General features: G+C 35.5%; 1 protein-coding gene across 3 annotated transcripts in view; it reads left to right on the top strand.

Moving 5' to 3' along the window:
* Ppp4r3cl2 (protein phosphatase 4 regulatory subunit 3C like 2) overlaps positions 1 to 27,577 on the top strand; it is a 107,730-nt gene that overhangs the window by 67,550 nt on the left and 12,603 nt on the right. The window contains exon 1 of one of the 3 annotated variants that reach the window (XM_087599432.1): positions 24,383 to 24,546. The gene's annotated coding sequence lies outside the window, so the exon portion shown is untranslated. 3 annotated transcript variants of the gene reach the window in all.

Genomic DNA, 27,577 nt, shown 5'->3' on the forward strand with positions numbered 1-27,577 from the left:
AAGTCAATAATCCCCTTTAGTTCTTTTTTTTATATAGAACCTTGAAAAATTATCCTCTTGTCCAAATTGACATGTCCTGTGATACTACCGTTATTCTAGTCTATTACACAGCCATCTTTCCAGTAAACTATATTTTACAATATTTCTGCTACATCTTCTGTGATGTTCCCTGATCCACAGAACTATAGACAGCAGATCTGTGATAAACCATAGATGCAGGAGCTGTATTAAAGATTCATCCTTTAGGGATTTGCTCCCCATATTCTGGAGATCTCTGTATTCTTTTCATTTGTTGCTTTATATAGAAGGTTACTTTTTGTTTTTCCAGACACTGTTTCTCTGTGTAGTTCTGACTGTTATGTGTAAATATAACTTTTATCTGCTATGTGTAGTTGTCATCTTGGAGGCTTACTGATGAATAAACTCACCCTTTCAAGCTCTTTCTGGACTTAACCCGAATAGTTCATTTCAGCTATTCTAGCTCCAATGCTTTTTCAAACTGACTGATTCAATCCAGTTTCTCTCAGCTTCTAACTAAATTGCTTCACTTGCCCTCACAGTTAACTTTGACAATATATTCTCATCTTCTGGCTCCTTCTCCTTTGGCTCGGTCTGTCTTCACCTGCAACTTTTCTCTGTAAAACTGTCCCAGTAAAACTGCTCTCTCTCTGACTCTCTGTCTCCTTGTCTATCTCTCTGTCTCTCCATTTCTCTCTGTCTCTCTGTCTCTCTGTCTCTCTGTCTCTCTGTCTCTCTGTCTCTCTGTCTCTCTGTCTCTCTGTCTCTCTCTCTCTCTCTCTCTCTCTCTCTCTCTCTCTCTCTCTCTCTCTCCTACTCTCTTAAACCCTTGCCTTCTGTTTCTTTTTGTTGATATAGCTTATTTTCAATTCATTCTGTCAAATCTTTCTCTAATTTGTCACTTAGCTTCCACTCAATTAGACATCACTTTCAATCATGGCCACTTCCTCCTATAAACACTACTTCCATTTTGTAGGATTAAAGATATATGTTAAGGGTATATCTATATTCCAGCCAGAGGGATTAAAGATGTGTGACATGTCTATATTCCAGCAGGATCACACAGACTTGGGTATTTGGATATGATTCCTGGCGAGAATAGTCATTTCCCTCTACAGTCATGGAACTCATGTCTCTGCCTCTTGAGATCTGAGATTAAACGAAGTGATGAGCAGTGGTGCCTATTTTTATCTCTAGTATAGGTAAGATATAGAATGTAGTACAGAATTGTGGTGGTCTTAGAAAGTGACAGTAGGATTGATTTTCTTTTCTTAATGCTTTATTTCCTTTATGTGTATGAATGTTTTTCAGTATGTATGTAAATGCAGTACATATGTTAATCAGTAGAGACTAAGCCCATCAGAGAGTGCCAGACATCCTGGAACTTGAGTTATAGATGGTATTGAGCTGTCCTGTGGGTGTTGATCTCAGTTCCACTGAACAGCAACAAGTACCCTTAACCCCTGTTCCCAAGTAAATAGTCTACAGTAATAGTGCTGAGAAAACAAACTAGGAAAAATGGCATTGTTTTCAGCAAGTGAGGTTATGGAATTGGATATCCATTGTCCAGACAGAAAAATCAACTAAATATCCAGACATACAAAATTAGACTACTATGTCTTACCAGACATAAATATAAACTCAAAACACAGTTAAATGTGATATTGAACCTAGGAAAATATTTGGGAAAGAGGAGATGAGTTTCATGATATTAATCTGGGAAATGGATTTTCATATATGCTGGCAAAAGGAAAGTCACCAAATTAAAACTAGAGAGTATTCAAGTAAACTAAAAGACTTCTCTGTATATCAAAGAAAATGGTAAGGCAATGATACAACCTGAGAAAGAGAAAAATAATATTTGGAAGCTGTACATTTAAAAAGCAGTTACTATGCAAAATTTATGCAAGTCAATACATAAAACTAAAACAAATGACCCAACATACAACAAAGACACATGCACCACTATGTTCATAGCAGCCTTATTTATAATAGACAGAAGCTGGAAAGAACTCATATGCCCTTCAACAGAGGAATGGATTCAAAAAATGTGGTACATCTACACAATGGAGTACTACTCAGCTATCAAAAACAATGACTTCATGAAATTCATAGGCAAATTGATGGAACTAGAAAATATCATCCTGAGGTAAAACACACATGGTATTCATTCACTGATAAGTGGATATTAGCTCAAAAGATCGAATTACCCAAGATACAATCCACAGACCACATGAAGCTCAAAAGGAAGGATGACCAAAGTGCAGATGCTTCACTCCTTCTTAAAAGGGGGAAGAAAAATATTCATAGGAGGGAATATGGAGGCAAAATTTGGAGGAGAGACTGAAAGAATGGCCATTTATAGCCTGCCCCACATGTGTCCCATATATATCCAGCCACCAAGACTAGATAAGACTGATGAAGATAAGAAGTGCATGCTGACAGGAACCAGATATTACTGTCTCCTGAGAGCTACAGCCAAAGCATGTCAAATACAGAGGTGAATGCTAGCAGCAAACCATTGAACTGAGAAGAGGACCCCTGTTGGAGGAATTAGGGAAAGGTTTGAAAGAGCTAAAGGGGCTTGCAACCCCATAAGAACAACAATGCCAACCAACCAGATCTCCCAAGGACTGAACCACTATTCTAAGGCTATACATAGACTGACCCATGACTCCAACTGCATATGTAGCAGACGAAGATCTTGTTGGGCACCGATGGAAAGAGAAGCACTTGGTCCTGCCAAAGTTGCATCCCCAGTGAAGGGGAATGTCAGGGGGTGGGGTAGGAAGGGGCTGGATGGGGAGCAGGACACCCTTATATAAGAAAGAGAGGGGGATGGGATTCGGAGCTTATGTCTGGGTAAACGGGAAATGGAAAAAAAACATTTGAAACGTAAATAAAAAAAATCCAATAATAAGGAAAAAAAAAGAGACAACCATGTGAATAGGGATATAAAGTTTGATGTTCTACTTTTCTAAGTAAGAACGTGGCCCACAACTATCACAACATTAAAGAGAACTGGAAGAATTCTTTTCTAAGACTTTCATGAGAACATAGCCTTGAACTTCTGTCTCACAAAATCATGAAGATAAATATCCGTTACTCTGATACATCAAAGTCTATGGTATTTTCTTAGACAACATCTAGAAAACTACACTATTTTAAAATCAATTGAAGAAAAAAATACAACCCCACACTTATTTTCTCACAGGCCATAGAGGATACAAAGTTGATTTGGAGTTGAGAGTTGTGTGAAACTCTCAATTTTCACTCTGTAAATATCTTAACATGGGCATGTTCTCATTCCTGAAAATGATTTGAAGTGAAAATGTACGTTTTTCACTGTTGTATAAATCTGTGATAACATGATTTTTCTTTGTCCTAAGCAAGAAATGATTTTTTCAATGCTCTACTAGACTATTGCTAGATTTAATAAAGAGAGGTTGAACTTCCATTTTCCTCAAGATTGCCAAGGAATCCCTTTGTCTCTGTTATTTGTTAAATGGTTTAAAAAGGACATTTCATTGTATTAGAGTGGCTTGGCCAGAGCTTAAAATACAGGTGTTTAAAATAATAAAATAACTTATTAGATAATTTTTCAAAACACCCTGAAAATGAATGGCTTAACCCAACGATACATGCCTCATAATTACTGTATATTAGGAATCCAAACTGGATCCACTGAATATAGGTGCGCTCAAGTTTCTAGTATGTCCCAGTCTCATGTAAAATAATCTGCTTCTTTTTTTATTTATATGTGTGATAACAGGATTCAGTTTCTCATGGAATATAAGGTTGAATTTATTTCATGAAGTTTTAGCCAGAGTCCACTTTTAGTTCTTTGATATGTATGCTGCTTTTCAAAATATCTCACATATGAACTTGTTTTTATTATTATTTGATACAGCAAGATTATAAACAAAATGTATTTCAGTAAGATTAAAGACAGAAACAGTTCTTGTGACTGAAATATACAACTGGAATTCCCTCATTTTTTTTCATATTCTGCTTATAACATTAAAGAAAGACATTAAGTCCAGCCTTCATTTATAAAGAATAAAGTACATAGTGAGAAAATATCTATGTTGTTATTGTAGGTTCAAATGATGCATTTGTCCAATATTATTAAGTTATAGTGTATAGAACTAATAAAGAAAACTGAGCCAATCATGGGGACACACATCCCAGTACTTGAGATTAGGAGGAAGGTATACAAAGAGTTTGAGATTACTCAGAAAAAAAAAACTTTAATATCCCTTAAAATAAAAGTAAATCATAGACTATTTATCATGAGCTGAATGAAGCACTGTTTAAAAGTATTTTTCCAAAAATAAAAAAAATTCCACGATATTTTACTAATACAATAACTATTTATTTGAACATAACTAGAAATTGCTATTCTCAAATATATATTCATGTGCTTCCAGGTTTTTGTGTACATATATCCTATTTATTATAAATGTGTGATATGTGTATATATGTCACAGTTGATGAACTGAAATGTTCTTTTTTGAATCACTGTGGAGAAAATCTCCTTGAGAATTTAGCTTTTTTTCCTATTTCTTTTTTTCAATTCTTTAATCTTTTTAGACAATCTTTTCCCCTCCACATCTGCCCTCTGATTGTTCCACATTTCATACCTCCTACTGCAACCCCCTGTCTCCAAGAGAATGTCCCCACTTCCCCAACACCCCACCTCTACTCCACCGGAAATCCCCACTCCCTGTGGTTTCAAGCCCCTTAAGAGTTAGGGTATAAAATTAACTCAAATAAATCAGTTGCCTTCCTCTATACAAAAGAGAAACAAGCCGAGAAAGAAATTAGGGAAACGACACCCTTCATAATAGACCCAAATAATATAAAGTACCTCGGTGTGACTTTAACAAACCAATTAAAAGATCTGTACAATAAGAACTTCAAGACACTGAAGAAGGAAATTGAAGAAGACCTCAGAAGATGGAAAGATCTCCCATGCTCATGGATTGGCAGGATTAATATAGCAAAAATGGCCATTTTAGCAAAAGCAATCCACAGATTCAATGCAATCCCCATCAAAATACCAATCCAATTCTTCAAAGAGTTAGACAGAACAATTTGCAAATTCATCTGGAATAACAAAAAACCCAGGATAGCTAAAGCTATCCTCAACAATAAAAGGACTTCAGGGGGAATCACTATCCCTGAACTCAAGCAGTATTACAGAGCAATAGTGATAAAAACTGCATGGTATTGGTACAGAGACAGACAGATAGACCAATGGAATAGAATTGAAGACCCAGAAATGAACCCACACACCTATGGTCACTTGATTTTTGACAAAGGAGCCAAAACCATCCAATGGAAAAAAGATAGCATTTTCAGCAAATGGTGCTGGTTCAACTGGAGGGCAACATGTAGAAGAATGCAGATCGATCCATGCAGAGCGACAGGAGTCAGATGTAGATCGCTCCTGAGAGACACAGCCAGAATACAGCAAATACAGAGGCGAATGCCAGCAGCAAACCACTGAACTGAGAATAGGACCCCCGTTGAAGGAATCAGAGAAAGAACTGGAAGAGCTTGAAGGGGCTCGAGACCCCATATGTACAACAATGCCAAGCAACCAGAGCTTCCAGGGACTAAGCCACTACCTAAATACTATACATGGACTGACCCTGGACTCTGACCTCATAGGTAGCAATGAATATCCTAGTAAGAGCACCAGTGGAAGGGGAAGCCGTGGGTCCTGCTAAGACTGAACCCCCAGTGAACTAGACTGGTGGGGGAGGGCGCAGTGGGGGGAGGGTTGGGAGGGGAACACCCATAAGGAAGGGAAGGGGGGAGGGGGATATTTGCCCGGAAACCGGGAAAGGGAGTAACACTCGAAATGTATATAAGAAATACTCAAGTTAGGCGAGCGTGATGACCACTAAAGCTCAAAGCACACATTGCACCTCACACAATAATAGTGGGAGATTTCAACACACCACTCTCATCAATGGACAGATCATGGAAACAGAAATTAAACAGTGATGTCGACAGACTAAGAGAAGTCATGAGCCAAATGGACTTAACGGATATTTATAGAACATTCTATCCTAAAGCAAAAGGATATACCTTCTTCTCAGCTCCTCATGGTACTTTCTCCAAAATTGACCATATAATTGGTCAAAAAACGGGCCTCAACAGGTACAGAAAGATAGAAATAATCCCATGCGTGCTATCGGACCACCACGGCCTAAAACTGGTCTTCAATAACAATAAGGGAAGAATGCCCACATATACGTGGAAATTGAACAATGCTCTACTCAATGATAACCTGGTCAAGGAAGAAATAAAGAAAGAAATTAAAAACTTTTTAGAATTTAATGAAAATGAAGATACAACATACCCAAACTTATGGGACACAATGAAAGCTGTGCTAAGAGAAAAACTCATAGCGCTGAGTGCCTGCAGAAAGAAACAGGAAAGAGCATATGTCAGCAGCTTCACAGCACACCTAAAAGCTCTAGAACAAAAAGAAGCAAATACACCCAGGAGGAGTAGAAGGCAGGAAATAATCAAACTCGGAGCTGAAATCAACCAAGTAGAAACAAAAAGGACCATAGAAAGAATCAACAGAACCAAAAGTTGGTTCTTTGAGAAAATCAACAAGATAGATAAACCCTTAGCCAGACTAACGAGAGGACACAGAGAGTGCGTCCAAATTAACAAAACCAGAAATGAAAAGGGAGACATAACTACAGACTCAGAGGAAATTCAAAAAATCATCAGATCTTACTATAAAAACGTATATTCAACAAAACTTGAAAATCTTCAGGAAATGGACAATTTCCTAGACAGATACCAGGTATCGAAGTTAAATCAGGAACAGATAAACCAGTTAAACAACCCCATAACTCCTAAGGAAATAGAAGCAGTCATTAAAGGTCTCCCAACCAAAAAGAGCCCAGGTCCAGACGGGTTTAGTGCAGAATTCTATCAAACCTTCATAGAAGACCTCATACCAATATTATCCAAACTATTCCACAAAATTGAAACAGATGGAGCCCTACCGAATTCCTTCTACGAAGCCACAATTACTCTTATACCTAAACCACACAAAGACACAACAAAGAAAGAGAACTTCAGACCAATTTCCCTTATGAATATCGATGCAAAAATATTCAATAAAATTCTGGCAAACCGAATTCAAGAGCACATCAAAACAATCATCCACCATGATCAAGTAGGCTTCATCCCAGGCATGCAGGGATGGTTTAATATACGGAAAACCATCAACGTGATCCATTATATAAACAAACTGAAAGAACAGAACCACATGATCATTTCATTAGATGCTGAGAAAGCATTTGACAAAATTCAACACCCCTTCATGATAAAAGTCCTGGAAAGAATAGGAATTCAAGGCCCATACCTAAACATAGTAAAAGCCATATACAGCAAACCAGTTGCTAACATTAAACTAAATGGAGAGAAACTTGAAGCAATCCCACTAAAATCAGGGACTAGACAAGGCTGCCCACTCTCTCCCTACTTATTCAATATAGTTCTTGAAGTTCTAGCCAGAGCAATCAGACAACAAAAGGAGATCAAGGGGATACAGATCAGAAAAGAAGAGGTCAAAAAATCACTATTTGCAGATGACAGGATAGTATATTTAAGTGATCCCAAAAGTTCCACCAGAGAACTACTAAAGCTGATAAACAACTTCAGCAAAGTGGCTGGGTATAAAATTAACTCAAATAAATCAGTTGCCTTCCTCTATACAAAAGAGAAACAAGCCGAGAAAGAAATTAGGGAAACGACACCCTTCATAATAGACCCAAATAATATAAAGTACCTCGGTGTGACTTTAACCAAGCAAGTAAAAGATCTGTACAATAAGAACTTCAAGACACTGAGGAAAGAAATTGAAGAAGACCTCAGAAGATGGAAAGATCTCCCATGCTCATGGATTGGCAGGATTAATATAGCAAAAATGGCCATTTTAGCAAAAGCGATCTACAGATTCAATGCAATCCCCATCAAAATACCAATCCAATTCTTCAAAGAGTTAGACAGAACAATTTGCAAATTCATCTGGAATAACAAAAAACCCAGGATAGCTAAAGCTATCCTCAACAATAAAAGGACTTCAGGGGGAATCACTATCCCTGAACTCAAGCAGTATTACAGAGCAATAGTGATAAAAACTGCATGGTATTGGTACAGAGACAGACAGATAGACCAATGGAATAGAATTGAAGACCCAGAAATGAACCCACACACCTATATGCACTTGATTTTTGACAAAGGAGCCAAAACCATCCAATGGAAAAAAGATAGCATTTTCAGCAAATGGTGCTGGTTCAACTGGAGGGCAACATGTAGAAGAATGCAGATCGATCCATGCTTATCACCCTGTACAAAGCTTAAGTCCAAGTGGATCAAGGACCTCCACATCAAACCAGACACACTCAAACTAATAGAAGAAAAACTAGGGAAGCATCTGGAACACATGGGCACTGGAAAAAATTTCCTGAACAAAACACCAATGGCTTATGCTCTAAGATCAAGAATCGACAAATGGGATCTCATAAAACTGCAAAGCTTCTGTAAGGCAAAGGACACTGTGGTTAGGACAAAACGGCAACCAACAGATTGGGAAAAGATCTTTACCAATCCTACAACAGATAGAGGCCTTATATCCAAAATATACAAAGAACTCAAGAAGTTAGACCGCAGGGAAACAAATAACCCTATTAAAAAATGGGGTTCAGAGCTAAACAAAGATTTCACAGCTGAGGAATGCCGAATGGCTGAGAAACACCTAAAGAAATGTTCAACATCTTTAGTCATAAGGGAAATGCAAATCAAAACAACCCTGAGATTTCACCTCACACCAGTGAGAATGGCTAAGATCAAAAACTCAGGTGACAGCAGATGCTGGCGAGGATGTGGAGAAAGAGGAACACTCCTCCATTGTTGGTGGGATTGCAGACTGGTAAAACCATTCTGGAAATCAGTCTGGAGGTTCCTCAGAAAATTGGACATTGAACTGCCTGAGGATCCAGCTATACCTCTCTTGGGCATATACCCAAAAGATGTCTCAACATATAAAAGAGACACGTGCTCCACTATGTTCATCGCAGCCTTATTTATAATAGCCAGAAAATGGAAAGAACCCAGATGCCCTTCAACAAAGGAATGGATACAGAAAATGTGGTACATCCACACAATGGAATATTACTCAGCTATCAAAAACAACGAGTTTATGAAATTCGTAGGCAAATGGTTGGAACTGGAAAATATCATCCTGAGTGAGCTAACCCAATCACAGAAAGACATACATGGTATGCACTCATTGATAAGTGGCTATTAGCCCAAATGCTTGAATTACCCTAGATCCCTAGAACAAACGAAACTCAAGACGGATGATCAAAATGTGAATGCTTCACTCCTTCTTTAAATGAGGAAAAAGAATACCCTTGGCTGGGAAGGGAGAGGCAAAGATTAAAACAGAGACTGAAGGAACACCCATTCAGAGCCTGCCCCACAGGTGGCCCATACATATACAGCCACCCAATTGGACAAGATGGATGAAGCAAAAAGTGCAGAGCGACAGGAGCCGGATGTAGATCGCTCCTGAGAGACACAGCCAGAATACAGCAAATACAGAGGCGAATGCCAGCAGCAAACCACTGAACTGAGAATAGGTCCCCCGTTGAAGGAATCAGAGAAAGAACTGGAAGAGCTTGAAGGGGCTCGAGACCCCAAAAGTACAACAATGTCAAGCAACCAGAGCTTCCAGGGACTAAGCCACTACCTAAATACTATACATGGACTGACCCTGGACTCTGACCCCATAGGTAGCAATGAATATCCTAGTAAGAGCACCAGTGGAAGGGGAAGCCCTGGGTCCTGCTAAGACTGTACTCCCAGTGAACTAGACTATGGGGGGAGGGAGGCAATGCGGGGAGGGTTGGGAGGGGGACACCCATAAGGAAGGGGAGGGGGGAGGGGGATGTTTGCCCGGAAACCGGGAAAGGGAATAACACTTGAAATGTATAGAAGAAATACTCAAGTTAATAAAAAAATAAAAAATAAAAAAAAAAAAAGAAATACTCAAGTTAATAAAAAAAAAAAAAAAGAGTTAGGTGCATCTTCTTTCACTGAGTAAAGACCCAGCAGTCCTCTATGTATATGTGACAGGGGCCTCATATCAGCTGGGATATACTGCCTGGTTGGTGGCTCAGTTTCTGACAGATCTCAGTGGTCAAGGTAAATTGAGACTTCTGGTCCTCCTACAGGGTTGCCTCCTCCTCAGCTTCTTCCAGCTTTTCAACCACAGGGCTCAGCAGCTTCTGTCCATTGGTCGTGTGTAAATATTTGTATCTAAATCTTTCAATTGCTTGTTGGGTCTTAGGGCAGTCTTGATACTGCCCTTTTCATGAGCACACCATAGCCTCAGTAATAGTGTCAGCCCTTAAGCTGGATTTCACTTTGGGCTTGTCACTGGACCTCCTTTCTCTCAGGTCCTTCTTCATTTTTGTCCCTACATTTCTGTCAAACAGGACCAATGGAAGAAGGAGACTAGCACTGCTAACAATCGAATTAATCCTGGGCAGCCATATAAATTTCACTGTAGTCAAGTAGAAAAAATACAAAATGTCATAAGATAAGTCATAACTTCTACCCATACACTAAAGTTATAAAACCCAAATGTATATTGTGGTATGTCTACAATATCAGTATGATGCAGGAAGAGGAAAGATGGAATCTAGGATGAAGCTGGCTATCTAGAGCCTAAATGGTTAGTTCTGGGTTCATCTATAGATAAACTCCCAATGCATAAGGCAAAGAGGGATTGAAGAAAATAAGATGTCAATTTGACCACACACACATACATACATTATCATATGAAAACTATACACGCATATACGTAGAAACAAAATACTGAGTACATTATATCTGACTTTAGAATAAGGAATAATTTATTTTTCCTGGAGAGAAATTTAAATAAATATAAGAAAATATAGGAGATAACACACATGATTTCAAAACTTTGTCAGTATCAAATTCTAGATTTAAACTTGGGTTTTTCTTACAATAAATTAAATAAATTACCACTATATTTTTGAACCGAATAAATTCATCTAAAAAGACCTTGTCAGATCAGTGGGAGGAAAGGCCCTTGGTTCTGTGAAAATTTGATATCCCCGCGCAGGGCAATGCCAGTGTGGTGATGTAGGAGTGGGTGGGTGAGTTGTTGAGCATCCTCATAGAGGCAGGGGGAGGGAGGATGGGATAGGCGTTTTGTGGAGGTGAAATTGGGGAAGTGGATAACATTTGAAGTGTAAATAAATAAATATTCAATAAAAAGGTAATAAAATTAAGACTAAAATATAATTATTGATTTATTGTTATTTTAATTTTATTCACGTTTCTACATCACAATACATATGTCTACTTAGTTTTAGTTTTTATTTATTTATTTATGGTGCTAATAAGAAGGACATACGTCTGAGGGTCATATTTTTTTCTTTCCATCTTGAAGGTTCTGGTAAACAAATTTACCATCTCAAACATGAGGAAAAGTACTTTTTAACACTGTTGCATCTTGCTGGCCATAGTGATTCATTTAAGGATAAAGTCACATATAGCTATACCAAAGAAATGAGGAGAGTAATATAAAGGTATGCTGTTTTTATATGCCGTGGTAGCAATCTACTAGAAAATATTTAAAGTTAATCATTTCAACCTACACCTTATTTTTAAATTAAATGAAATATCTTTTCCCAAACCCATTAAAACAACTATTGGTTATTGAGATGGCACATGTTTGAGGCAGATCATTATCATTCTGGGGGTGGTAGCTTAGCTGATATTTTAAATACATGCAAATAACTTTGCTAAAAATAAAAATTAATAAATAAAAGGAGACCTTTATTTAAAAATTAAACAGTCCATTTTACACATGTATATTATACATTTATTAACTTCATTCTTATAATATATTTTGATTAAACCAACATCCTGGTTTTTAATCTTTTAACGCCTCCTCTGTCCCTTTTCCACTTTTCCTTCACACATTCATTTGTTCATTTCTTTAATCCACTAAGTCTACTTCATACTGCCAGTATGTGAATGGACACAGGACCACATAATAAAGCAAGTATAGCCTCTCAAGAACCTCATCCTTGAAGAAAACCTATTGTCCCATCACTAGTAGCCACCAATTGCCAATAACTCCTCAAATAAAATGGAACACTCATGAAGATTCTAACTATGCTGGCATTTTGATTAGTCTTTAGTCTTGATCTTGTACAAATTTTGTGCATGCAAGCACAGCTACTATGAGTTCATGTGTGCACTATCCTTGCTAAATCTGGCAAACATCAGTTCATTGCTGACGTTCACTCCCTCTGACTCCTAGAATACTTTTGCCCCTTCTTCCCAAATGATTTCTGAGCTATCACAGAAAAGGTGAGATATAGTTATTCTACTTGGAGCTGGGAATTGCAGTCTTTTATTCATATTGGCCACTTTTGGAGTGTTTATATGTGAAGAATCTATTTTAAAACATTTCTGTGTTGGAAGAGTGTATTAAAGATAAATTTAAAAAGTACCCTGATACTTGGATGACATTAGAGAGTAAATTTATCAGCCTTTGTCATATAATGTTAGTTTTTCTTTATCATGCTTAAAATATTCTATAGAAAAAATCTAAAAATTACATTTACCACTTTTCTATATTTTTTGATAGCTCTCTAATGGAAAATTGTGGACAAACGATTTGAATTTACCCTATGTTTATTGCAGAACTATACAAAAGATATAGAATCAAAATAAGTACTCATCAACAAATGAATAAATAAAAATTTGGTACAAATGTTTGATTTATATCCTATGCTTTTCTTAGCTATAAAGAAAAATAAACTTATGTAGATTTTAGAAAAACGTAAGGAAGTAAAATCATGATGCCAAATGAAATATGCCAAATTTAAAAGATAAAACTACATTTTCTTTGATGTGCTAAAGCCAAAGCTGGAGGGGAAAAAAGAGTATGAAGAAAGAAATAAAAAATGGAATTGACAGGGACGTGTCTAAACTGAGGGAGTGACATTATAACAAGGAATAATAGTAAAAATGGTCAATGTACATATTAATATATAGAAAAGCCATAATGATCTCCCTTAACTTGTATTATTAGCATATGCTAATATTTTTAAAACATTATCTAAAATACAAAGAGAATAGATGAAAATCATGCAAACCATTAGGGCTCAATAGACTATTAACTCAGAAATAAAACCACACACATGAAAACTTGATCATTGACAAAGAAGCCAAAAAATAAATAATGGAAAAAAGAAAGCATCTTCTTTTTTTTTAATTGAATATTTTTTATTTACATTTCAAATGTTATTCCCTTTCCAGGTTTCCTGGCCATAAGACTCATGTTTTGATTTGTATTTCTGTGATGACTAAGGATGTTGAACATTTCTTTTCTTAAAGAGATGAATAAAATATTTATTGTATCTGTTGACTTAAAACATAAACAAGAGGTTCGTGAGATAACATGGTTTGTAAAAAGGCTTGCTGAGCAAACTGAGGGCCTGTGACCAAATCCTAAAGACCAATTTTATTTTTATTGGATATTTTTTATTGATATTTCAAATATTATTCCCTTTCCCAGTTTCCTGTCCATAAGCCCCTATCCCACCCCCCCTCCACTTTTTCTATAAGGGTGTTCACATCCCCATCTACCCCCCTCCCCCTGAAATTCCCTTACACTGGGGGTCCAACCTTGACAGGACCCCCAATGGCTTCTTCTTCACTTAGCGCCCAACAAGGACATCTTCTGTTACATATGCAACTGGAGCCATGGGTCAGTCCATGTATAGTCATTGGGTAGTGGTTTAGTCCCTGGGAGCTCTGGTTGGTTGGCATTGTTGTTCCTATGGTGTTGCAAGCACCTTCAGCTCTTTCAATCCTTTCTCTAATTCCTCCAATGGGGGTCCTGTTCTCAGTTTAATGGTTTGTTGCTAGCATTTGCCTCTGTATTTGACATGTTCTGGCTGTGTCTCTCAGGAGACATCTATATCTGGTTCCTGTCAGCATGCAGTTCTTAGCTTCATCAACCTTATCTAGTTTTGGTGGAGATATATATATATGCCACATGTGGGACAGGCTCTGAATGGCCATTTCTTCAGACTGTGCTCCAAATTTTGTCTCCATATCCCCTCCTGTGGATATTTTTGTTCCCCCTTTTTAAGTAGTATGAAGAATCTGCACTTCAGTCATCCTTCTTCTTGAGCTTCTTTATGTAGCTCTTTACCCCATTTTTAATTAGATTATTTGTTTCTCTGGAGTCTAACTTCTTGAGTTCTTTATAGATTTTGGATGTTAGTCTTCTGTCTGATTTAAGGTTAGTGAAGGTTTTTCCTATCTGTGGGTTGCTGTTTTGTTCCACTGACAGTGTCCTTTGCCTTATAGATGATTTTCATTTTCATGAGGTCCCATTTGTCAATTGTTTATCTTAGAGTTTGAGCCACTGGTGTTTGGCTCAGGAAATTCTCTCCTATGCTGATGTGTTCAATGTTCTTTCCCACTTCCTCTTATATTAGTATCAGTGTATCTGGTTTTATGTGGAGGTCCTTGATGCATTTAGACTTTGGCTGTGTACAAGGGAAGAAGAATGGGTCAATTTGCATTCTTCTACATGCTGACCTCCTGTTGATCCAGCATCATTTACTGAAAATGCTGTTTTTGTTTCCACTGGATGCTTTGACTTCTTTTCAAAGACCAAGTTATCATAGGACTGTGGGTTTATATCTAGGTCTTCAGTTCTATTGGACTGATATATTTGTCTGTGTCTGTAACAATACCATGTAGTTTTTATCACTATAGTTCTGTAGTACAGTTTTAGGTCAGGGATGGCAATTTCTCCCTGAAGTTCTTTTATTGTTGAGAATTGTTTTTGTCAAGTTTTCTTTTTCTTTTCTTTCCTTTTGTTATTAAAAATGAAGTTGAAAATTGTTCTTTCTATCTTTTTGAAGAATTGATTTGGAAATTTGATAGAGATTGTATTGAATCTGCAGATTGTTTTGATAAGTTGACTATTTTTACTGTTATTTTTTATTACAGATCATTGGGCATGAGAGTTTTTTTTCCAAATTCTGCAGTCTTCTTTGGTTTCTTTCTTCAAAGAATTGAATTTCTTTTCATACAGATCTTTCACTTGCTTGGTTAGAGTTATGCCAAGATAATTTATATTATTTGTGACTATTGTGAGGGCTGTTATTTCCTTATTTTTTTCCCTTAGCCAGTTTGTCCTTTGTGTAGAGAAAGGTTACTGATAACTTGACTTCTTCATTTCTATAACAGTATTGCCAGATATAAAAAGTGGGAGTCACCAAATAATCCCTAGAGTCACAGAGGAGAAAGCTGTCCACTTCAATCTAGACCCAAGGAATAAATAAGGTCTCTGTAAATGGACTTACCAGAAACAGAGCTAGTAGGAATATCTGGATTTTCTTTTCCTTTGACACTTCAATCTTCTGTCAAAGTTTATAAAATCCACATATCAGAAAAAAGGCTACTTATAGTCTCCTTCGCTGTCTTTTAAGGCAGAAAAAAAAACAAAGAAAAATGTATATGAGAGCATTTAACTGACAAACCTAAATATATGCTCTGATATATTTTCTAAAATCAGAACACTTAGAGATGTCTTCCTAGAAAAGTTTAAATTCATTATAAAGGTAAATGTGTTTTCAGTAGTGTACAGGTTATGCCTCTCATAGTCGTCAATAAATGCGTTAAATGAATATATTGTAAATTAAGTTTATATGGATTGATAAGATGTCTCAGCAAATAAAGGTACTTGCCACCAAGCTTGACAACCAAAGATTTATTGTTAAAACTCTCAAGATGACAGAAAAAAAAAACCCTGGAAGTTTTCTTCTGACCTTCACTGTGCACTGTGGTATATGTATGCACATAATCATGTATGCAAACAAATATAGAAATATTGGAGGTTTTGAAGATTCTCTGACAATTACAGAAGGCTCAATATGTACCATACTTCCTATTCCTCTGGCTCTTACAAAGAACTACCAGCAATTACAGAATGCAGAGAGAATGCAAGTAATAGTCTTCTCCTGGGGGAAAAGCACAGCAAGTTGATATCTAATAACAAATGGGCAGCCCTGAGAATAGATACATACAAGTAATCATTTATGGACTGAGCAGCTTGTGTTTACTTATTTAAGTGTATTCACAGACACACCACAAAGAGACACACAGAGACACACACACCTACATACACTAGCAAAAACAGTTAAAGAAATAGCAGCCTCGAATTTAAAAGAATGAAAGTGTATGGGGAGGATTTGGGGTTAAAATAGGGATGGGGAATTCTTTGTCAATATTCCGTTTCCTTCCTCTAAAGAGCTACCATGACCAAGGCAACACACTATCATGATGATGATGATGATGATGATGATGATGATGATGATGATGGTAGTGGTGGTGTTGGTGGTGGTGGGAGGGGTGGTGGTAACGGTGATAATGATGATGATTATTATTAATAATTCATTTACTTTATGTAAATGTTTCTTTTATTTTTCTCAGATGAAGTGATAAGATGAGAAACATACCCAAGCTATATAAATACACAGCTGAGCTTAGAACATGTCCTTCACTGTTCTAATCATTTTTAGGTAGGCCTAGAAGCTTCTAGCCTCCATACAATCTACTCTTCCACGTTGTTCAATATAACTTCTCACAGCTTCTGACTGACTTGGGCAATATATTCCCTCTTCTGGCTCCTTCTCATTCACTGGTTTGTTATGCTGTTCCCTATTTCTAGCTTGTTCTCTCTGCAACCTATCTCTGTAAAATTGTCTCTGTAAAATTGTCCCAGTAAAACTGCCATACACACACACACACACACACACACACACACACACACACACACACACACACACCTCACACCAGAACCACACCTCTCATTCTATCTCTTTATCTGTCTGTCTGTCTGTCTGTCTGTCTGTCTGTCTGTCTGTCTCTCCCTTTTTCTGCTCTTAAGTAAACTTCTCTTTCCTGTCCTGTTCTCTTGTGAGTTGGGTATATCCTCTCTCCCACTCATTTTGTGAAATATTTCTCTGACTCATCTCTTTGATCCACAATTAGATATCATTTTAAAACATGGCTAATATCTGCATCTGACTCTGGCAGCTGCTTGTTGGGTCTTTAGGAGGGCAGTCATGATAGATCCATTTTTATGAGTGCTCCATAGACTTGAGTTTCCCCTTGAGCTGTATCCCACCATGGGCCTGTGGTTGGACCTCCTTTTCTTCAGGCTCCTCTCCATTTCTATCCCTGAAATTCTTTCAGACAGGAACAATTATTGGTCAGAGTTTTGACTGTGGGATGGCAACCCTGTCCCTCCCTTGATGTCCTGTCTTTCTGCTGGAGTTTGACTCTATAAGTCCTCTCTCCCCATTGTAGGGCATTTCATTTAGGGTCCCTCCCTTTTAGTCCTGAGAGTCTCTTGCCTGCCAGGTCTCTGGTACATTCTGGAAGATTCCCTACAACCTTCTACCTCCGCGCTTGCCTAGGAAGCGCAAGGCCCTGGGTTCGGTCCCCAGCTCCGAAAAAAAAGAACCAAAAAAAAATTAGTTTAAAAAACCTTCTACCTCCCAACGTTGACTGTTTCCATTCTTTCAGCTGGCTTCAGTCTTTCCCTCCACTCAATACCAGTTAATGTTCCTCTCTTTCCCCCTCAATCCCTTCTTTTTGCCCAACCAGGTCTCTTCCCCCCCCCCTTTGGGATTGTTTTCTACTCCCTCTCAAATGGGTTTGAAGTGTCCTCATTTGGACCCTTTGGCTTGTTGACCTTTTGAGTTCTGTGGACTTGAATATTCTGTACTTTTTTGGCTAATATCCACATATTAGTGAGTACATACCATTCATGTCATTTTGGATTTGAGTTACCTCACTCAGGACAATATTTTCTAGTTCCATCCATTTGCCTGCAAAACTCAGGATGTCCTCATTCTTAAAAGTTGAGTAGTATTCTATTGTGTAAATGAGCCACATTTTCTGTATCGATTCTTCTGTTGTGGGACATCTGAGTTGTTTCCACCTCAACTATAAAAATATAATTTAAAATTGAGATACATTAAGTAGCCAATTAACTATTATCATATTCAAATAATCCTGTACATGTTATATTAAAGATAATATAATTATTTTTCTTGACATGCCACATATTTATATATTGGCATTATATTATAATATATTAATATACAGACCTTAGGACTGGAGGGATGGTTCAGTGTTTAAGAATACTTACTGGCTGCTACTACAGAGGACTGGATGGTGTTTCTAGCTGCCATGTGGCAGCTCATAACTGTGTGTAACTCCTGTTCCCAGGGAACTAACACCTCAACACAGACAAGAGTACAATCATAACACTAGTGTTCATTAAATCAAAATACATTATTAAAATGCACAGAACTCATGAAACATTTTTCCAGAAATATGCATACAAAAGTGTACACAAATACAGTATATTCTATGTAGATTCTTCACCTCTTATTCAGCCTGAAGCCAATTCAGGAATTCATTTTCTTTTCAAGATATGGTTTCTCTGTGTACTCCTTGCTGTTCTGGAACTCACTCTGAAAAACAGACTTGTCTCAGACTCACAGAGATCCACCTGCCTCTTTCTCCTTAGTTCTGGAATTAAAGGCATGTGCCACCACTACCTGGCTAACAGGAATTTCTTATAAGTCAAATAAGGCACAAGTATCCCATTAAAGTTGATCAGAATTTATGTGGTGCAATTTTGTTTTAATATCTGAGAACAATTATTGTCATTTCAAAGAAAGATATTAGACAATATAAAATTTCTGAAAGAAAAAGAATCTATTCTATTGAAATAACTACTGCAAATTCCAGGATCTCAGATTCAAGTTATACTGCTGAGGAATAATGTTAGTCAATCAAAATGAAAATAAACTTGCTGTCTTATTTTGTGACTAACAAGATTCACATAAATATGGTGTAATTTAAAAATGGCTTCTAGGGCCATGGAAAAGCTCCCATTTATATCCATCACTGAACTTTGATATATTTATACAAGATAGAAAAAATAAGTACATAAAATGTATATTGTAGTAAAAGTCTATTTAGAATCCTATTAGCTTTTTGTTTCCACTAGGAAGTTTACCCAAAATGTGGTGTCTTAAAACTATATACATTTATTAGTGCACAGCATCTGTGACTCAGGAGTTTGGGTGCAGTTTAAATATGAACTCTGGCTTAGATACTACCAGACTACTATCACAGTATAAGCCAGTATTATGACTTCATATGAAAGCTATATATTGGATCTGTGTCAAGCTTACGGCACAATTGGTACCAAGGATATAGGAGTCAAGATGCATGTTCCTAAGGCATATGCTCAACTTCTCACTTTCTAGGTATTGGGCAGGGATCAGTGTCAATAACCTGGTCTTCTCTATAGTATCATGAATCCTTAGCATAGTCAGAAGAGAAAAACATGGAAGAATGAGGGGGAAGGTAGGAAGGAGTGGGGAGAAAATGAGAATTAAGGAAGAGGAAAAGAAGAGAGAAGAAAGGAGACAAAAAGAGAAGAGAGTCAAGGAGAGAAAAGGAAGGAGGGGTGCCATATTACATATTTTTAAAAGAATAGATATAGCAATATATAACTAAAGGATATCTCTCAATGGGCTAAGTACAGAAGCATGATTGTTGGGAATTATTGCAGAAGAGTGTTATGACAAGAATTAAACATCACCAAAATATATATAAGTGGTTTGGGGATGTGGATTAATTGTAGAACACTTGTCTTCATATGTAAGAAATGAGTTCAATTTCCAGAAGAACATGCAAAAACAGTTGTTGAAAACTTCTGATCGTCTCATAGTAGTTATAATTTACCTCGTAAATAAGGAAGGTTCCCGTTCTTAACTTTTAAACCCTAATCTCACTTTCAAGGAAAGGCAAAATCTAAAAATACAATTTAGTTTTTCTCTTTGTTTTTGCTCTGGCAAATCCTACTTTCTCCATTTTATGGTATTCATATGACACATTTTAAAATAGGGAATTATGTTTAACATTTCAAAATTAAAATAAATGTGAATAAGTTATTACAGGATAGTTGGCTAATCTTACTCCTAAATATAATGTTTTCACTTTTGAGGAGCCATTTACAGTTTATGAATTATGTATTTTCACACAATGAAAGAAAATTAAATCTAACTCTTTATAGGTGTTTCAGTTTATATTTATTCCTCTTGTAACTATCTATTGTTGCCTTCAAATACTTCTTTACCTTTAAAAACTCAAATGTTTCCAGTAAAGATTAAAATTTTCTTCTTAGCAATCAAACAAAAAGATACAAATTCATCATTTCATAAATCTACTCCATATGTTAGAGAACAAGAATGAGAAGATGAGACTTTCAGAATGATCCTTAATTCTTTTACTTTCCCCATAATTAAAGGTGTCTGTGTCTGACAAAATGGTGGGAGTAGATCATTATGTAAACATTTTCCTACATTTGAGATAATTAAAAATATTCAAGATTATCTGTATAACTAGAATAGAAAGTCGCTTCTTGTGTGTAAAATGTAAAAGTTTCTTTGATGAAAGAAAATAACAAGGTAAAAACACATGCAAGTATAAATTCAATAAAAAACAAAATAGACGGGAGTGAATTTGAAAGAATTCACATGAGAAAGGTACTGACAACTACACTGATGAATCTAATTAAGGTGTAAGAGTCTTTTAATTTTGACCAGTGACCAAAAGAGGGCTAATGCATGTTTCTCTTCATGCATAAGCTTAAGGGTACAGTGTATATAAAGGCAAAAGTTGCAATTGCTTGCAATGTGGCTTAATGTAATTATACAACATTTGTTTAAAGAATATTGTTATTACACATACAGCATGATAATTATTTTTTACTTTTTTCTTAAGTTATCTTAAATGTTAATTATTTTGGTTACTACATCTGCATTACTATCAAGGTTACAGAAATCTTAAATGATTTGTTAAGGCAGACAAGGCTGAGGAAAGTAGAGGGCTAAGAAGTATCAAAGCAGACAGAAAATACAATCAGGACAAGCTATATAATCTTAGTGACTTCAAATTCAATTAAATAGATGAAGTCTACACTTAAGTGCTGGATTTGTTGAGTAAATGAAATAAGTTATTGGAATTTTAATTCTAGAAATTGGTAAAGTAGTAAGCTACGTAACTTGAAGTTTAAAAGTTAGAATACTTTCTAGAATTTTATGGCTTTGAACCATGTGTTATTTTATTTAACACCAATTATTGGATGCTACACATCTCACTTGTCTATAAACTTTATATCTTAAAATAGATAGCAGACACTTATGATGAAAAGACACTGTGTTTTAAGAAATTCTGGGGGTTGGGGATTTAGCTCAGTGGTAGAGCACTTGCCTAGCAAGCGCAAGGCCCTGGGTTCGGTCCCTTGCTCCGAAAAAAAAAAAAAAGGAAAGAAAAGAAAAATAAATTCTGAAAGAAAATAAAGTTGGACCATTGGGTCAGAACACTCTAAATACCTACAGAGAAGTAAGACTAAATAAGTTTAAGTGCAACAGCTTAAAACAGAAACATGAATAATAGACTGATTTATATTTATCTTTTCATAGAAGATATTCAATTTCTGAATATCAGAATAATCAATATACTGTTGTAAATATCCTTTAAAGGTGAAAAATTTGTATCCTAGAAATTGTTGTCCTCACCTATTTCCAGAGGAAGGCAAATAGACAGACAGATGGACAAAGAGACAGATAGACAGACAGATTGATAGAATGATAGAATGATATGTATAATTTGGTAGATATATGGGTATAGGTAGGTAGATACATAGATAGATTAATAGATATAGAGACACATGATAGAAATATGTAAATAGACGGGATATCATAATTCTACTACCTTCTATTTATCTTTTGTATACTGTATTTGTAGAAAATTAACTTTTAAAAGATGAGGGAGAAACACAGACTTCATATGACCTATATCCAACTTTCCTCCAGCAACAATGCTGGATTTAATAGAAAAAAAGAGGAGAGCAACAATTTTCAAATTTATCATCACAGTTTATAAAATTAATTTTTGTTTATTCATTGGTGGTTTGTCAGGAATTACATAGATGCAAACCTGAATATGGAAAACTAACAATATAGCAGTAAGGCCATAATGTCACACATAGTAGAATTAGACTCAACATTTTTTCTTTCTATGTATCTATCTATCTATCTATATATCTATTTATCTATCTATCTATCTACCTACCTACCTACCTACTATTCATTTATTCATCTTATATCCTAACTGCAGCCCCCATATTAATTGTGCTTCTTTACTACTGTACATTAAAATTTCTGTTCAGCCTTGAGAATTACCTGGAGCTTGTCTGCAGGAAGAGCACTATGACATGAAAACATTCAGCTCATTATTTCTAAAGTTCCCTCAAGCTTTCTGAAAACCATCATTGTGTTACAACCATAGAAATAAAATTCAAAGGTTAAATAGTCATTCTATTATACTATAACCCAGTTATGATGTTCTAACTGCCTTTTAAGTGCCACAACCTCAATTTGTCTAAACTAAATTAATCTTTTTCCCCTAAAACTACCCTCCTTTATAACATGAGCATCTCACAAGTTGGTAATTATTTTTATTTCATCTCTACTAGTTCTTCTTAACATTATTCTAACCAATCAGGAAACTCTGTTAATTAAAATCCATATATATCTCTTAAATTTATCTTCATATCTGCACTGCTGACACTGCAGATCAGATCACAGTTATGCCTTTCTAAGATATTTGCAGAATTTATTATTAAGACCCTAGGCTTGTTACATTCTCTACAGAATTCTAAAACAAGGATAAAGTTGTAATACTAGTAAATTCATAATTACTTAGTTACATAAATACCATATTTTGGTGATATTAGCCCCTTTCTTTCTGACTCTACTCCTTTCTCCTTTTGAGCCCTTGTCACCTTCTCTTCCACACATATCTGTACTCTTAACTATACTACAGTGCACAGCATAATAGTATTATCACTGATTATACTTCTTTGCTATGATTAGGTTGCCCTGGACCCCAATGAGATACTTATACAAATTATTATATATTTTATTATATAATTATGTTATAATTATATAATATAATAGATTTATTATAAATGCTTATTCAATCCCCTTTTAAGACTAAGTTTTTGAGAGTGACTAAAGGCAATATTTATTTTAGTATTCACTTCTGTGTCATCAACAAATATTCTGGTTTAGGCTAGGCACTTGGAAAATGTACACCAGATACTTGAATTATTTCACTAACTTTCGTAAATATCAATTTCAGCTTCAAATAGTTAAGCATCAGTGATATGGTGATTTGTGTTTAAATATTAGATGATTTATTTTGTAAGATCTACATGAATTTAATTTTCTGGTATTGTCAGTATTTAAACAGCAGGTTTTAGTTATAACATATTTATTTTTCTGCTAAATAGCATAAAAACAGGGAATCAATTAATATTTAATTACTGATTAAAATAACAAGTTGATCCCATCACAATGGAAACTGAGGCAAAAAGTGTCTGAAGTTTAGATCATTCAGATAGTGTGCCCAATGACACAATGAAAATGTAAAATCCAACTTAAAACCTTCCACTGCTCTGAGTTTAAAAATTAATGCTCAGCTTTCAAGTCTGGTAGCTTTCAAAAGGAAAGATTATATTCTGCTAAATTCAGATAACTGTAAATAAATACTATTTTTATAACAAACATGTATATGTCTTCACTAATAATACTCTGTATAATAAAATTATACCATTTTTCTTTTTCTTTTTCTTTAAAATTTTATATATGCAAGCAATACATTTTTTTATTATATCCACTACCCAAGTCACCACCTAAACCCTACAAAATCTGTCATCCCACCTAGAAACTCACTGTCATCTCTATTCATAACCTCACCCCAGATAAAATTAGTGCTTATAGGTTTGATGCCATCTATTGGAATATTGATGACTTACTAGGGACCACAGTCTTAAAGAAAAGTGCCCCTCCCTCAAGATCATCAACTGTCAACAGCTCCTCCCCTAAAAGTGGGAACTCCTGAGCTCAGTCTGCATTCACCAACATTTTTTTAAAAGTTGAAAAGTGAGTTAATAAATACATAAATGATATCTAGTTTTAGAAACTTCACTTTAAAGATCAAAATATCACTATGCAAAACTTCCCAACACAATGTTGTGTATTTAACCCTTAAGTGCGGTGTCACTATCTTTGAGTTCTTAGCTATTAAGTATTTCATTCAGGTTGAAACACATGAAATGGTTGAATCTGCACAAATTGATACTGCTTTGGGGCCAACGTCATTACCTATTTTCAGGAGAAAACTAAAGAAATCAAGAACAGTCATAAAAAGGATTATCTAGAGCACAAAGCATTGTTGAAGAGAAAGACTACTATACATTATAAGGTATGCATAATTTCAATCTGAGGGGCGCCTCACACATAGGCCCATTTTTCAAGCACCTTAGGCATTAGCAAATTATAAGAATTTATTCTTTGTGATTTATTTCTGCTGCCTAAAAGTCATCTAGTGCTGGGATAGTAACAGAAGGAAGGGGAACCTCATATTTGTTGTCCAGCTCCCTTGGGATACTGAACAATTCAAAAGAGAGTGAAATTTTGAAGTGTATACATAATAGCTAGCTACTTAGAGCAACATAGACAAAATATTTCATTTTCTTAATCTTACTTATTCCCCTTTGAAGGAAGTGAATTATATTTAAGATAAAAAATAAAAAGAAACCAATGTGCTTAAATAATTTCACTAGGTCTAGTGTGTATGTGTTTTAGTCTTATAACCAGAGAATGACATATAACATTTTATTTAAATGGCACTGGTATAGAGGTGTAGATATTCTAGGTATCTTGGCCATGCCACATGAAAAATACCTGACAAAACTCAGGATTTCAGCCTGAGATATTTATTTTTCACTTTTGAACCCTTTAGAATCAAACCTCCTTCCTCTCAGTTATATATTCAGATTTAAGATCAAGTGTGAATCTAGAAATGTACATGTATGTGACTGAGCTATATTTATAGATCCAGATATAAATGAACATAACTACATGCCACTACCTCTATTTTAATTATAAAAGAGTGATTATATGTGATTTAACTTTTTAAATATACCCATTTGTTTGTGAAGTTTTGCTTTCTTTCAGTATCTTGCATCACTAACTAGTTTTCTTCCTGCCTTTTCTTGAACTTTTTTCTACACCAGGATAATTGCTTCTTGTACAATAAGCCACCAACACCTCCCTGAAATAACTGAAAAGACCTGAGGAATAGATTCATAGTCAGGAGCTTTAGGTGTTAAAATACACCTGGGACTGCAATTGAGTTAGAATGTGAGAACCCTAGAATGGATAAGCCCTATCATTTTTCTTTGATTTCCTTTCCTGCGTATTCCTAACAAATGGCAAGGGATTCCATAAGAGTGTTCCCAGTGCAACTTCAAATAAATTGCAAAAGATAGGCATATTCTTTACCTCATAATTTTGTGTTAAATTAAAGTGAAAAAGGAAGCTGAAATTTCCAAAGGCAATGTAAATTCAATAACATCAAGATTGCATAATTATGTATATGTAATATTAGAATAAAGAAGAATTCCTTTAAATATTATAATAATGTTTTTCTTTGGGATATAATACTAGAATATTAAAGAGAAAATAAAACCACAAATATTATACTAATAATCAGTTAAAATAGAAATAATGATTGTAACATTAAAGTTAGATATGTTTTGCATGAGAAAATTGGCACTTGAAATACTTAGGAAACGAAGCAACCCCAGTGTGCTTCAGATTGCATTCACTCTGTCACTGATAAGAAAATGGAACGAAATGAAAACATGGAGGTTTACTCCAAAAAGGTCATTTATTAAAGAAAAATAAGATCAAATTGGTGCAAGATAAATGATATTAGAAAATATTCTTATGGATACTGTTACATTTCCAAACCTGGTGGTTTTAAAGATAAAGCAAAAAGAATACTTGCTGAGTATAGTAATACTTAGTTAGAAAACTCAGTTCTAGCTATGGATAGAAAAACTTGGATAAAGTCAAAGTTAAATCGGGATCAGATAAACCATCTAAACAGTACCATAACCCCTAAAGAAATAGAAACAGTTGTTAAAAGTTCCTCAACAAATAAAAAAAAAAGCCCAGGACCAGATGACTTTAATGCAGAACTCTATCAGACCTTCAAAGAAGACCTAATACCAGTACTCTTCAAACTATTCTGCAAGATAGAAACAGAAAGAACATTACCTCTTTGAAGCCAGAATTAAATTTATACCTAAACCACACAAACACTCAACAAAGAAAGAGAACTTCATACAAATTTCCCTCATGAATATCAATGCAAAAATACTCAATAAAATTCTTGAAAACTGAATCAATTCAAGAATACATCAAAATGATTATGCACCAGGTATGCAGGGATAGCTCAATATACAGAAATTCATCAATGTAATCCTCTATGTAAACAAACTCAAAGACAAAACCTGCATGATCATCTCATTAGATGTTAAGAAAACATTTGAAAAATTTCAAAACCCTTTCATGATAAAAGTCTTAGAATGATCAGAAATTCAAGGCCAATACCTAAACATAATAAAAGCAATACACAGCAAACCAGTAGCTAACATCAAAGTAAATGGAGAGAAACCTGAAGCAATCAAACTAAAATCATGGCCTAGACAAGGCTGCCTGCTTTCTTCCTACCTATTCAATATCATACTTGAAGTCGTAGCCAGACTACCAGGCAAAAAAAAAAAAAAAAAAAAAGAGGTCAATGAGATACAAATTTGAAAGGAAGAAGTCAAAATATCACTATTTGCAGATGATATAATAGTCTACTTAAGTGATCCCCAAAAATTAACCCAGAGGACTCCTAAACCTGATAAATGACTTCATCAGAGTAGCTGGATATAAAATTAACTCAAACAAATCAATAGCCTTCCTCTACTCAAAGGATACACATGTTGAGAAAGAAATTAGGGAAATGACACCCTTTACAATAGTCAAAAATAATATAAAATGCCTCAGTGTGACTAACCAAACACGTGAATGATCTGTATGGCAAGACCATCAAGTCTCTGAGGAAAGAAATCGAAGAAGTTATGAGAAGATGGAAAGACTTTTCATCCTAATGGATTGGCAGCATTAACACAGTAAAATGGCCATCTTGCTGAAAGCAGTTTACAGATTAAATAAGGTCTCCAGCAAAATTCCAATTCAATTTTTCATAGAGTTTGAAAGGCTAGTTTGCAAATTCATTTGGAATAACAAAAAAATAAGGATAGTGGAAACTACCCTCAACAATAAAAGAACGTCAGCAGGAATCACCGTACCTGACCACAAGCTATATTATAGAACACTAGTGATAAAAACTGTATGGTATTGGTAGTTACACCAATACCAGACCCAGAAATTAA

The sequence above is a fragment of the Rattus norvegicus genome, chromosome X, assembly GCF_021556685.1.
Source record: "Rattus norvegicus strain SHRSP/BbbUtx chromosome X, alternate assembly SHRSP_T2T, whole genome shotgun sequence".
NCBI lineage: Eukaryota > Metazoa > Chordata > Mammalia > Rodentia > Muridae > Rattus > Rattus norvegicus.